Raw genomic sequence first — 14,999 nt, forward strand, 5'->3', positions numbered from 1 at the left:
AGATTTAATTAATAGACAATAGGTGCAGGAGTAGGCCATTCGACCCTTTGAGCCAGCACCGCCATTCAATGTGATCATGGCTGATCATTCACAATCAGTACCCCGTTCCTGCCTTCTCCCCATACCCCCTGACTCCGCTATCTTTAAGAGCTCTATCTAGCTCTCTCTTGACAGCATCCAATGAATTGGCCTCCACTGCGTTCTGAGGCAGAGAATTCCACAGATTTACAACTCTCTGGCTGAAAAAGTTTTTCCTTATCTCCGTTCTAAATGGCCTACCCTTTATTCTTAAACTGTGGCCCCTGGTTCTGGACTCCCCAGCATCAGGAACATGTTTCCTGCCTCTAGCGTGCCCAATCCCTTAATAATCTTATATGTTTCAAAAAGATCCCCTTTCATCCTTCTAAATTCCAGTGTATACAAGCACAGTCGCACCAGTCTTTCAACATACGACAGTCCCGCCATTCCGTAAATTAACCTGGTGAACCTATGCTGGAAAGGTTGCAGAAACAATTCAGGTCGTTAGGGTCATAGAGTGATACAGTGTGGAAACAGGCCCTTCGGCCCAACTTGCTCACACCAGCTAACATGTCCCAGCTACACTGGTCCCACCTGCCCACATTTGGTTCATATCCCTCCAAACCTATCCTATCTATGGACCTGTCCAACTGTTTCTTAAACGTTGGGAGAGTCCCAGCCTCAACTACTGCCTCTCCTCTGGCAGCTTGTTCCATACACCCACCACCCTTTGTGTGAAAATGTTACCCCTCAGATTCCTATGAAATCTTTTCCCCTTCACTTTAAACCTATGTCCTCTGATCCTCGATTCACCTACTCTGAGCAAGAGATTCTGTGCATCTAACAGATCTATTCCTCTCATGATTTTACACACCTCAATAAGATCACCCCTCATCCTCCTGCGCTCCAAGGAATAGAGTCCCGGCCTACTCAACCTCTCCCTATAGCTCAGACCCTCTAGTCCTGGCAACATCCTCGTAAATCTCCTCGTGACTCTTTCCAGCTTGACAACATCTTTCCAATTACATGGTGCCCAGAACTGAACACAATACTCTAAATGCGGCCTCTCCAACGTCTTGTACAGTTGTTAACAGGACTCAAGGGCTTGAGTTAAAAGAAGAGTATTGACAGGCCAGGACTTTATGTTCCCTGGAGTGTGGGAGACTGATAGCTGACCTTAAAGAGGTATACCAGCACATGAAGAATCTGTTTCCTTGCTGTATGACTCTCTGACTATGAAGGGCCATTATTCTGACTATTTATTAATACCGCTCCCTCAAATGATGTCCATTGAAGGCTATTTTATTATATAATTATGAATAGAAAGGAGATAATAGTTCAAAAAGGATTGCATTGATGTGGCAGCAAGCATTCAGTTTGAAGGTCAGCATTTATTTTCCACCTTTCAAAAAAATACAGAGATGCATGAGCTTCTTATTTTCTCCTGCATGATATTCAGACAGCCATCATGGTTAAAACGATCATCGTTTTAAGTATTTCAACCAACGTGTCAACTTGCTAACACTTCGTGACGAAAAATAAAATGAGCCTTTCTCGCAAGGACTTTCGACGTTGCCATTATTATCCAATGTGTGCTGAATCGGGGAATGAAACGAGCAATCGGATGGTGCAAAAGGCAAGACTGGAGGGTGACTGGAGGGAAGGTGGGAGTGCGGTCTGTCGCCGCCACCAATCAGTAGGCCCTTGACAGCGAGCCCTTTCAAAATAGGTCAATGTTCTTTCTGTTCAACAACATTATCACGTTGGTCATTGAGGCACGTTTGATGATTCCCAACTTTGTGCAATTAAAAAATGTATTGAAAACAACGTTTCGAGGTACACGTAGAAGGTTGATCACCATGATTCACCTACTCCGAGCAACCTTTCCAGAGTGGTGAATCTGTGGAATTCTCTGCCACAGAAGGTAGTTGAGGCCAGTTCATTGGCTATATTTAAGAGGGAGTTAGATGTGGCCCTTGTGGCTAAAGGGATCAGGTGGTATGGAGAGAAGGCAGGTACGTGATACTGAGTTGGATGATCAGCCATGATCATATTGAATGGCGGTGCAGGCTCAAAGGGCCGAATGGCCTACTCCTGCACCTATTGTCTATGTTTCTATGACCGTCGCAGACTTCACTGGGCATTCCCGAAATGACTAGGAAGGAACAGCAGATGCTGCTTTACACCGAAGATGGAAACAAAATGCTGGGTATTCCAACATTGTATGTCTATGTTCACGAAATGACCTTTGAATTCGACCAGGAATGCCGACTTCGGAACTTGCACCTCATTCTCCCTACGGATGTGTTTGAGAGTAGGGGGGCGGTATGCTTCCATTGCCCTGCTGCGGCTGTTTTCATAGAAGTATCTTCTCCACCTTAGATTCCCCGCAATCTTAGACAATAGACAATAGGTGCAGGAGGAGGCCATTCGGCCCTTCGAGCCAGCACCGCCATTCAATGTGATCATGGCTGATCATTCTCAATCAGTACCCCGTACCTGCCTTCTCCCCATACCCCCTGACTCCGCTATCCTTAAGAGCTCTATCTAGCTCTCTCTTGAAGCATCCAGAGAATTGGCCTCCACTGCCTTCTGAGGCAGAGAATTCCACAGATTCACAACTCTCTGACTGAAAAAGTTTTTCCTCATCTCAGTTCTAAATGGCCTACCCCTTATTCTTAAACTGTGGCCCCTGGTTCTGGACTCCCCCAACATTGGGAACATGTTTCCTGCCTCTAACGTGTCCAACCCCTTAATAATCTTATACGTTTCGATAAGATCTCCTCTCATCCTTCTAAATTCCAGTGTATACAAGCCTAGCCGCTCCACTCTTTCAACATATGACAGTCCCGCCATTCCGGGAATTAACCTAGTAATCTTGGCCCTCAAGGAACATTTCTCAAGAGACCCAACGATTATGATGAACAGCGAGGAATTCCGTGGATTATGGACGTATACTGGAGCCCTGGGAATGCTGAAATTCGTGCTGAATGCAAATTTTGGTGGAACTCGCCAGGTCTGGCAGCTTTTGTGGAGGGAATTCGACAGGCGACGTTTCAGGGCAGAACCCTTCTTCGGATTGATGGAATGGGGGATGGGGAAGAGAGATAGGGAAAAAAAGGTGGGGGTGGGACAAAACCTCAGAAGTGATAAGTAAATTCTAGTGGGGGGGGGAGCTGATTGGCAGAGATAGTGACAAGGGTTAGAGAAAAATGGAGACAAAAGGTTGTCTCATAAGGAAAGAAGGGGAGTGAAATTTAAAGTTGGAGGAAGGAATACGAGTGTCAGGAGACTGAGGGTGGAGGAAGGGGGGGCTGGAAATGTGTCTAAGGTGGAGGGAAATGAACAAGTAATGGCTTGGTGAGAGAAATGTGCGCACATGGGGTGAGGGGAAGAAGTGGGGTATTATTTTAAATTGGAGAACTGAATGTTCATACTGTTGGGTTGTTGGCCTTCGAGGATTTGAGTTTTGGAGCAAGGAGGTCCTACTGCAGTTGTACAGGTCCCTGGTGAGACCGCACCTTGAGTACTGTGTGCAGTTTTGGTATCCTAATTTGAGGAAGGACATCCTTGCTATTGAGGGAATGCAGCGGAGGTTAACCAGGTTAATAATAATAATAATCTAATAATAATATATTCCTTTATTTGTCCCACACCAGGGAAATTTGCAGTGTTACTGCAGCAAAGTGGATAGCAAGAGACATTCATTGTAAATAAAAATAAAGATAAGGATAATTGTCATCATTTACTATGTTTTTTTTACTGTTACTGTTGACTGGTCTGTTGACTGGTCTGCTGGGAGCAGTGCTGGTTGTGCAGTCTCACAGCAGTGGGAAGGAAGGACCTCCGATATCTCTCCTTCACACACTTGGGGTGAAGGAGTCTGTCACTGAAGGAGCTACTCAGTGCAGCGGTTAATTCCCGGGATGGCGGGACTAACATATGATGAAAGAATGGAACGGCTGACAATAGACAATAGGTCCAGGAGTAGGCTATTTGGCCCTTCGAGCCAGCACCGCCATTCAATGTGATCATGGCTGATCATTCTCAATCAGTATCCCGTTCCTGCCTTCTCCCCATACCCCCTGATTCCGCTATCCTTAAGAGCTCTATCCAGCTCCCTCTTGAATGCATTCAGAGAATTGGCCTCCACTGCCTTCTGAGACAGTGAATTCCACAGATTTACAACTCTCTGACTGAAAAAGTTTTTCCTCATCTCCATTCTAAATGGCCTACCCCTTATTCTTAAACTGTGGCCCCAGGCTTATATTCACTGGAATTTAGAAGGATGAGAGGGGATCTTATAGAAACATGTAAAATTCTTAAGGGATTGGACAGGCTAGATGCAGGAAAAATGTTCCTGATGTTGGGGGAGTCCAGAACCAGGGGTCACAGTTTAAGAATAAGGGGTCGGCCATTTAAGACTGAAACGAGGGAAACCTTTTTCAGCCAGAGAGATGTGAATCTGTGGAATTCTCTGCCACAGAAGGCAGTGGAGGCCAATTCGCTGGATGTATTCAAGAGAGAGTTAGATTTAGCTCTTAACGCTAACGGAATTAAGGGATATGGGGAAAAAATGCAGGAACAGGGCACTGATTCTGGATGATCAGCCATGATCATATTGAATGACGGTGCTGGCTCAAAGGGCCGAATGGCCTACTCCTGCACCTAGTTTCTATCTTAAAAGTGGGATATGAGGTGCAGTTTGTAAGCCAGGCAGAATGTAAGTGTCCGGCAAAATGGTTGCCTACTCTACAGTTGGTCTCACAAATGTAGAGGTGCCAAGTCTCGAGCACCAAATGCATGGTTGGAAGAGATGCATGTGAACCTTTATCTCGCATGGAAGGCCTGTAGGTTTCCCTGGATGGAAGTGGAAGAGGAGGTGCAGGGACGAGTGTCACATCTCCACTAGTCGTCGGGGAATGTGCCTGGAGGGTGGGCAGTTTGGGTGGAGAGATGAGCAAACCGAGAGGGTGCCAAAGATTGTGGGGAGAAGGCAGGAGAATGGGGAATGGGGTTAGGAGGGAGAGATAGATCCGCCAAGATTTAATGGCGGAGTAGACTGATGGGCCGAATGGCCTAATTCTGCTCCTATCACTTATGACCGTATGAGTCGTGGAGAGAGTTATGGGGAAAATAAAGTGCCATTTGTGCTGATTGGTGGAGATGGTTGCTGGGTGGTTGGTGCCGACTAGATGGACCAACGGGCCATTTCTGTTTGGATAGAAATGAGGGAGTGCCGGCCATCTAAAAACATTGTAGAAAATTTAGAATGAGCTAAAATAGTAAAGGTAAGGTAATAAAAAGATTGGGGAAAAAAACCCTTTTATGTGAAGGGACTGCCAACTATTCTGCTGCAAAACAGATGAAGTAGTTAAGTTACTCCATAGTATCCAGAGGCTTGGACTATTGGTCCAGAAACCTGTTTGTATCCCACCTTGGTGGGCAGGGAAACTTAAATTCATGTTATTAGAAACAGAAAATAGGTGCAGGAGGAGGCCATTTGGCCCTTCGAGCCAGCACCGCCATTCATTGTGATCATGGCTGATCATCAACAATCAGTAACCCGTGCCTGCCTTCTCCCCATATCCTTTGATTCCATTAGCCCCTAGAGCTCTATCTAACTCTCTTTTAAATTCATCCAGTGAATTGGCCTCCACTTCCTTCTGTGGCAGAGAATTCCACAGATTCACAACTCTCTGGGTGAAAAAGTTTCTTCTCACCTCAGCTTTAAATGGCCTCCCCTTTATTCTTAGACTGTAGCCCCTGGTTCTGGACTCACCCAACATTGGGAACATTTTTCCTGCATCTAGCTTGTCCAGTCCTTTTATGATTTTATACATCTCTATAAGATCCCCTCTCTTCCTTCTAAACTCCAGGAAACTTATCCAGCAAGCTTAGGTTTGCTGATAATTACATTTGGTTATATTGTGAGTGCAGAGGAAACTACACAGACTTCTGAGGGATATGATTAAGCTGAATGAGTCGGTGAGAACTAAACATGGAATATATTAGCGCAAGTTATGGAAAACCAGAGTATTTGATGCAAGGTGAGAGATTAGGGAGTGGGGACAAAAATGTTAAAGGGACATAAGTCTGCTTGTCCACAAGTCACTGAAGGCCAAAGTGCAGGTTTGGTAAATTATTAGGAGGGAAAATGGTACATTAGTTTTGATTATATTTACAATATGTACAACTTTGAGGCTACATTGAGTGTATCGTGTTCATTTTTGGTTTAATCATCCAAGAGAGGATGTTCTTGCCAGAGGAAGAGCAGTGATGGTTCAGTGGACTGCTTTACGAGGATGGTAAATGGGTCCTATGAGTAGAAATTGAGCAGACTGGCCCTGATTCTCTCAAGAACAGAAGAATGAGAGGCAATCTCCTTGAAATTTACGACATCTTTAAAAGAAATGACAGACAAGATACATTTAGTTAATTAGTGTTCTCTTGCCCTTGAATAATTTGGCCAACATGTGACCCTAGAACCAAGGTAATGTGTCATATAGTCAGAGTGTGATACAGTTTGGAGACTGGCCCCTCGACCCAACTTGCCCACACCGACCAATATGTCCCAGCTACACTCGTCCCACCTGCCCGCGTTGGTCCATATCCCTCTGAACCTGTCCTATCTATGTATCTGTCTAACCGTTTCTTAAACGTTGGGATAGACCCTGCCTCAACTGCCTCCTCTGGCAGCTTGTTCCATACACCCACCTCCCTTTGTGTGAAAAAGTTACCCTTCAAATTCCTATTAAATCTTTTCCCCTTCACCTTAAACCTATGTCCTCTGGTCCTCGATTCACCTACTCTGGGCAAGAGACTCTGTGCATCTACCTGATCTATTCCTCTCATGATTTCATACACCTCAATAAGATCACCCCTCATCCTCCTGCGCTCCAAGGAATAGAGTCCCAGTCTAGTCAACCTCACCCTGTAGCTCAGCCCCTCTAGTCCTGGCAACATCCTTGTAAATCTTCTCTGTACCCTTTCCAGTTTGACAACATATTTTCTACAACAGTGTCCAGAACTGAACACAATAATCTAAATGCGGCCTCACTAACGTCTTATACAACTGCAACATGACCTCCTAACTCTATACTCTGACTGATGAAAGCCAATGTGCCAAACGCCATTTTGTCCACCCTATCTACCTGCAACTTCACCTTCAAGGAACCATGCACCTGCACTCCTAGATCCCTCTGCTCTACAACACTCCCCAGAGCCCTACCATTCACTGTGCAGGTCCTGCCCATGTTAGACTTCCCAAAATGCAACACTTCACATTTCTCTGTATTAAATTCCATCAACCATTCCTCAGCCCACCTGGCCAATCGATCCAGATCCTGCTGCAATCGTTCACAACCATCTTCACTACCTGCAAAACCACCCACTTTTGTTTCATCTGCAAACTTGCTAATCTTGCCGTGCATGTTCTCATCAAAATCATTGATGTAGATGACAAACAGTAATGGGTCCAGTATCGAACACTGAGGCACACCACTGATCACAGGCCTGCAGTCCGAGAAGCAACCTTCCACCATCACCCTCTGCTTCCTACCATGAAGCTAATTTTCTATCTATTCAGCTATCTCTCCTTGGATCCCATGCGATCTACCCTTCCAGAGCGGCCTACCATGCTGGACCTTGTCGAATGCAATGTGGTTGACTTTTATCTTCTGAAATGGCCTGGCAAGTCAATCAATGCAGTGTCATAAGGATATGCAATACACAGGTGGCCTATCAAGCAACTAAGTACTATAAACAGATATTTTTGAGAAAGTAGTTGGGATACTTAATGTTTGTATGAATCTTAAATTAGAGAAGTATATCCTCGATGGTACTAAGGTATGCCTGTTGACCTCCACTTCTGAATACCAATTCTGTTGACTTTGTTTAATGCATATATGAGAGTCCAAAATTCTGCCCTGTAATTTTATGGCTGAACAATCACCAAATTTGAAATGCAGTAATGGTAACAAGTCTTAACAAATGGATGTCATAAAAAATATAGAACCTTTTATGCGTGTTCATTCAAGTCCATAAAGAAGTAAAAGTAATAATTTAGCACTGCCTACAGTTCCTAAAGATGTACACCTCTGATGTCTACTTTACTAGCTGTGGCCAAAGTAAAGTTTAACATAACTGTGCAATCTACCATCAATTTCACAATATATATCTATAAATTTATTTGAGTGTTATTTAATAAGATGGAAACTTGTTTACTTAGCAAGTTGACCTAGTCAATATAAACAAAATAATAGCTTAAAGTCCACCATATAGGGTCTTCAAATCCAATATTTATGTAATGATGCTGACATGTCCATTACAAACTTTAGGTGGTAAAACAGAAAACGTAACTTCATGTATACATCAGAACAGTTGTCTTAGGACACGGTACATTAAAGAAACTGGCCCTTCAGCCCAGAATGTTTGCACTGAACATGATACCAAGTTAAACTAATCTCCTCTGCCAGCATGTGATCTTTCAGTTCGCAGATGTGCCGATCTAAAAGCCTCATAAGCACCACTATCATAATTGTTTCCTCCAGTACCCCTGGCAGTGTATTCCACTTCTCTCTGCGTTCAAACAAAAATCATGGCCTGCTCATCTCCTTTCAACTTTCCCCCTCTGACCTTGAAACCATGCCCTTTAGTCATTGACATTTCTATTCTTGTAGAAAGGTTATAGTCAGAACCTATCATTGCCTCTTATAATGTTATATATTTCTATCACGTCCCCCCTCAATCTCTGAGGCTCCAGAGAAAACAATTCAAGTTTATCCAACCTCTCCTCGTAGCTAATACCTTGTAAGCCAGGTAGCATTTTGGTAAACCTCTTCTGCACTCTGTCCAAAGCTTAGGTTTATGTTTATTATTGTTACGTGCACCGAGGTAGAGCTTTGTTTTGCATGATATCCAATCAGATTTGATGTACCATACATAAATACAATGAATCCAAACTCAAGTACAATGTATAGAGCAAAGGGGAAGACACAGAGTACAGAATATAGTTCTCAGCATTATAACATCAATTTTATAGTCCAATGTCTTCAATGGGGTAGAGGTGAATCTTAGAGTACCCTAGCTAATGGAAGGATTGTTCATAAGTCTGATGACAGAGGGGAAAAAGCAGTTCCTATGTCTATGCACTTTCAAGCTTCTGTATCTTCTGATGGATAACAGCAGGGAGAAGGAATGACTGGAATGGGACAAGTCTGTGATTATGTTGGCTGCATTTCTGAAGCAGCATGAAGTGCAGATGGAGTCAATGGTGGGAAGTCTGGTCGGTATGTGATGGACTGGGCTACATCTACAACTCTGCAATTTCTTGTGGTCTTGAGCTTGAGCTGTTCCCAAACCATGCTGTGATGCATCCTGACAGTGTGCTTTCTATGGTACATCTGTAGAAGTTTGTAAGGGTCATTGGAGATACACTGAATTTCCTCAGTCTCCTTAGGAAGTAGCGGCATCAGTGTGCCTTCTTGACTGCCGCATCAATGTGGTTCATCCACGAAAGATCATTGGTAATATCAACCCCAAGGAACTTGAAGCTCTCTACAATTTCCACTTCTGCGCCATTAATGCTCCTGAGTGCACCTGCCACATCCTGCCTGCAATGGGGGCAACCAGAACTGCACACAATATTCCAAATACAGCCTAACCACAGTTTTATAAAGCTGCAACGTAACTTCTTGTATTCAGTGCCTCAGCAACGAATGCAAGCATACCGTACACTCAAAATCTAATCGGGATTTAGACTCAAATCGTTGATTTCCCCTCATAGGCACTGCTGAGCCAGTAGATTGTTTGTGGCCCTAGATTTCATCTGCAATCTCCTCTGTCTCCAAAATCCAAAGTTTGTAAAATGGCCAATAGAAAATGAAACTGTCAGCATATGTTTCTGAGCATGCATTTGGTTCAACAGCACTTTAAGTATATATGAGGCCTACTTGCCTCAAAAAGCAATTCTCACAAAAGATTGTGAAATACGTTTGAAACCTAATTTTCAAAGATTTATATGAAACATAATGAGATTAATTAAGAAATTTGCAGGGAGGAACTGCAGATGGTGGTTTACAACAAAGATTGACACAAAATGTTGGAATAATTCAGCGGGATATGCAGAATCGATGGATAGGAGGAATGGGTGACGTTTCGGGTCTCGACCCGTCTTCAGACTGAAGAAGGGTCTCGACCCGAAATGCCACCCATTCCTTCTATCCAGAGATGCTGCCTGTCCCGCTGAGTTACTCCAGCATTTTGTGTCTATCTTCATTATGAATTCATTTTTGTAGTAATATTGTATTCAAACAATACATGTGATGGCAGGGCCTAGGATTAAATAACTGTGAGTTGTATTTATTTATGAATACTTAGAAGAGCACAGATTATTTATTGTAAAGTATATTGTTAATAAATTATCTTCGTATAACAGGCATGGCCAATAAAATACATGTCCTTGTTAACCACGAAACACCCATGTGTACTAACAACGTTTACCAGCATTTGTTTTTGTTTCATTTAATCTTGGTTGAAGATAATCATCATTGAATAATCAGAACTGTTTCAGAAGCTTGAGTTTTCTTTTAAATACTTAACTTCGAAAATTTAATATAACTTCTGTATGCTAATTTTGAATTATAAAACTTTATGTTTGTTAAAAACTTAAATGGTACAATCTAGGTAATGAAAAAGGAGGATCTGGTTGACAATGGACAAAGTGATAGATGTGGGAAGGTTGGAAGGGAAGAAAAAGTTGCTCCAATGACCCATATAAACTTCTACATGCACCATTTATATAGTGACTTTCCCTTCCCGATTCAGGAAATTTCAACCAATTTAGTACACCTGAATCCACAACAGCCTGACCGCGGGAATAGACGCCAGGGGAAGGGAAAATACATTGTGGCCTTCCATCACAGTGAGGAGAGGACTGGAGGAGACTCACTGTGATGGATGTTTCTTTTTTTGTGTGTTTTTGGGGTTGTGTAATTTGCCTATTTTAATGCTTTATTGTGTAATCTGCCTATTTTAGTGCTTTTATTGTTGGACTGTGGGTGACTGAATTTCGTCCAAAGAACTTTTTTGGATGACAAATAAAGCTATCTTGAATCTCTTGAATCTTGAATCTTGCCACCACTGATGTATTACGGAAACTCAGCAGTTTAAGCACAGAAAGCCACAAGCAGCAATGTGATCAAAGAGTATTGATCCTAGGTGTCATGCATTACACTGTCCAGCACTCCCAAACATCTTGATTAGTACTTGATTAGTACGGGTGTCAGGGGTATGGGGAGAAGGCAGGAGAATGGGGTTGAGGGGGAGAGATAGATCAGCCATGATTGATTGGCGGAGTAGACTTGATGGGTCAAAAGGCCTAATTCTGTTCCTCTCACTTAAGAACTTTCCCAGGCCTGTTGGTCTTCTTGCTATTCAAGTCTTCTATTTGTGTTCATATATCCAAAGATCCCATTGTGCTCATTCATCCCAAAATCAACAACACCTCGTCTGTAAGAAAATAACTGCAGATGCTGGTACAAATCGAAGGTATTTATTCACAAAATGCTGGAGTAACTCAGCAGGTCAGGCAGCATCTCAGGAGAGAAGGAATAGGTGATGTTTCGGGCCGAGACCCTTCTTCAGACTGATCCTCAACACCTCAAGTCTCCTCCATTGTCAGAGTGAGGCTAACACATATTGGAGGAACAGCATCTCATATTTCGCTTGGGCAGCTTACAACCCAGCGGTATGAATATTGATTTCTCTCACTTCAGGTAGCCCTGGCATTCCCTCTTTCTCTATCCCTCCCCCACCCAAGTCGCACTAGCTTCTCGTTTTCACCTAGCAAACAGCTAACAATGGCCTGTTTCCTTTATCATCGTTACTTTTTTGCATATCTTTCATTCATTGTTCTTTATCTCTCCGCATCACCATCTATATCTCATTTCCCTTATCCCTAACCAGTCCGAAGAAGGGTCTCGACCCGAAACGTCACCCATTCCGTCTCTCCAGAGCTGCTGCCTGTCCCACTGAGATACTCCAGCTTTTTGTGTCTACCTTCACCTCAAGTCTCCAGTTCCACTTCCTCTCAAATGGCAATGTCCATTTTCCAGTGACCCTAGGTGGTGACTTCATTTTCCTAGTCTATTTTTACATGGCATTGGAAAGCACAGAAACAGGCCACTCAACCCAATCTCCAGTCTTTCCTCATCTGACTCAGTACAACCAGCCATTCCCTTCTCTTTCATTTACCAATCTAGGCCTCCATTAAATGGTTCAAACATTCTCCACGCTAGAGAATTGCACATTTTCACTACTCCTTTGAATACAAAATATTTCTGAATTCCCTCTTGTTTCCAATGAAATTCTGGAACCTACACTACTTTGCTTACTGCAGAAATCTGGGAAAGCCCAGGACTCCACCACTTCCATTGTCTAAATCCTTCCCGCCCCACAGAATATACGTCATTATCCCAAATTCATTTTCAAGTCCTTGCAGACCCCAGGATTCTGACAAATGCTATTACATCGCCATGAGCAATAATATCTTTAAACTAATGAAACCAAATTTTAAATAAGCAGTATTTAAATTAACATTCTCTACATATCTTTAGGGGACCTGTACTTTTCTTTGGAGGCAGAGTTGAGGAATCAACCTATATTAGGTTGGTGTTGCCCGCATATGCAATCTATGCAAACTGAATTTCACTGTGCAGTTGCATATGTAACAAATAAAACACCATTGATTGATTGATATTATGCTATGGATATTTTAACATAAAATATCCATACCATAATATAAATCAATAGTGCTTTATTTGACACATGTGCAACTGCACAGTGACATTCAGTTTGCATTTATTGCATATGCGGGCAACGCCAACCTAAAATATAACATAAAATATACTGATTTGATTCAGGAATATGTCCTTCCACCTCCTGAGATTCTTCCACCATTAAACAAAATGACTGATCCGTCTTAAATGCCATTTTCGTCTCCTATCCCGATTCCTAATATTCATCTATATACTAAAACTCTCGTTTGTTATCTTGTTTGTGACTGAACTTCAGCCAAAACGGTACACGATAGCGTGACAATTTTAGGCCCACCTTACTCACCATTGTCACTTTAGTGATAATGCAAGTAGTTTTATTGAAATCGCTCTTATATAATTAAAGTTATTCACATTTTACAGTTTAAAAGGAGGGGAGGGGAGGAGGGGGGGAAGGGGGAGTGAGGGAGAAGGGGGGAGTGGGGGAGAAGTGAGGAAGGGGGAGTGGGGGAGAAGGGTGGAAGGGGGGAGTGGGGGAGAAGGGAGAGGGGAGGGGGGGTTGAGGAGAGGGAGGGGGGAGGACAGGGTGCTGCACCAAAGCAGGAGAGGTTTGGGCCCAACGGGTCCACTTTGTCTAGTAAATCTATAGATCTCTGCATTGAACATGATCAATACCATGGCTCAAGGGACTTTAGGGTAGAAATTGTAAACAGTAACCCCCTTTCAGTGCCGAGTTATAGAAACATAGAAAATAGGTGCAGGAGTAGGCCATTCGGCCCTTCGAGCCTGCACCGCCATTCAATATGATCATGGCTGATCATCCAACTCAGTATCCCGTACCTGCCTGCTCTCCATACCCCCTGATCCCTTTAGCCACAAGGGCCACATCTAACTCCCTCTTAAATATAGCCAATGAACTGGCCTCAACTACCTTCTGTGGCAGAGAATTCCACAGACTCGCCACTCTCTGTGTGAAGAAATGTTTTCTCATCTCGGTCCTAAAAGACTTCCCCCTTATCCTTAAGGGCCACATCTCCTCGTTCTCCTCGTTTCAGTCTTATAGGGCCTACACCGTTTTTTTTTCCCCCTCTCAGACAGTGAGTGACCACTTCACTCTCTCCTTTGGTAGTTCATTCACCTTTGCAATAGGAAATATTTCAGATAAATGTTCAAAACCATTTGAGGCACATTTCATGTTTCTATCAATTCCCCAGGACACTTTTTGAGCTTCAGCACCTCAAGAAGTCTGCGCCTGATTTCATCACTTTTTTCCAACTATCAACCTTTAAAAAAAATATTTAGTCAAAATATAAATAAATGCTTGTTAAAAAAAAAAAGTACAATCGCGCGTACAGGAAATAACAGTAGGATTTTTTTGGTAAAAACTAGCAAGTCGCCCATTCCTTCTCTCCTGAGATGCTGCCTGACCTGCTGAGTTACTCCAGCATATTGTGAGCAAGTTGAAGTCACTCACTGCTTCACTTTATTCAAAGCACTCCTTAATTTAATTCCTTCCCCCCCTCTCCTCTCCCTCTCTCCCCCCCTCCCCCCCTCCCTCTCTCCCCCCCTCCCCCCCTCCCTCTCTCCCCCTCCCTCTCTCCCCCTCCCTCTCTCTCCCCCTCCCCTCTCTCTCCCCCTCCCTCTCCCCCCTCCCTCTCCCCCCTCCCTCTCCCCCCCTCCCTCTCTCCCCCCCTCCCTCTCTCCTCTCCCTCTCTCCCCCTCTCCCCCTCCCTCTCTCCCCCTCCCTCTCTCCCCCTCCCTCTCTCTCCCCCTCCCTCTCCCCCCTCCCTCTCCCCCCCTCCCTCTCTCCCCCCCTCCCTCTCTCCCCCCCTCCCTCTCTCCCCCCTCTCCCCCACTCTCCCTTCCCCCTCTCCCCCCTCTCCCCCCTCTCCCCCACTCTCCCTTCCCCCTCTCCCCTCTGCTTTGCTGAACAGCTCATTCCACGCAGTTAAATCTAAACTGTCCTTTCAACCTTCCACTTTAGATGTTTTTTAATATTTAAAGGGAAATTGGTTTTAAAAAATAAAAAATAAAATCCTCAAAAAAAGAGTAACAAGCCTTCGCGTGGGGGGATTTAAAAAAAAACACACACACACACTATGGTTTGCATTTTTACCCCCCCCCCCCAAAAAAAATACTTTAAAAAAAAATCCCAGTGAATATTATTGCATCACAGAATCGACGGATCTAGACTAGGGAGGGTGC

Source organism: Rhinoraja longicauda, chromosome 2 (assembly GCF_053455715.1).
Source record: "Rhinoraja longicauda isolate Sanriku21f chromosome 2, sRhiLon1.1, whole genome shotgun sequence".
Lineage (NCBI taxonomy): Eukaryota > Metazoa > Chordata > Chondrichthyes > Rajiformes > Arhynchobatidae > Rhinoraja > Rhinoraja longicauda.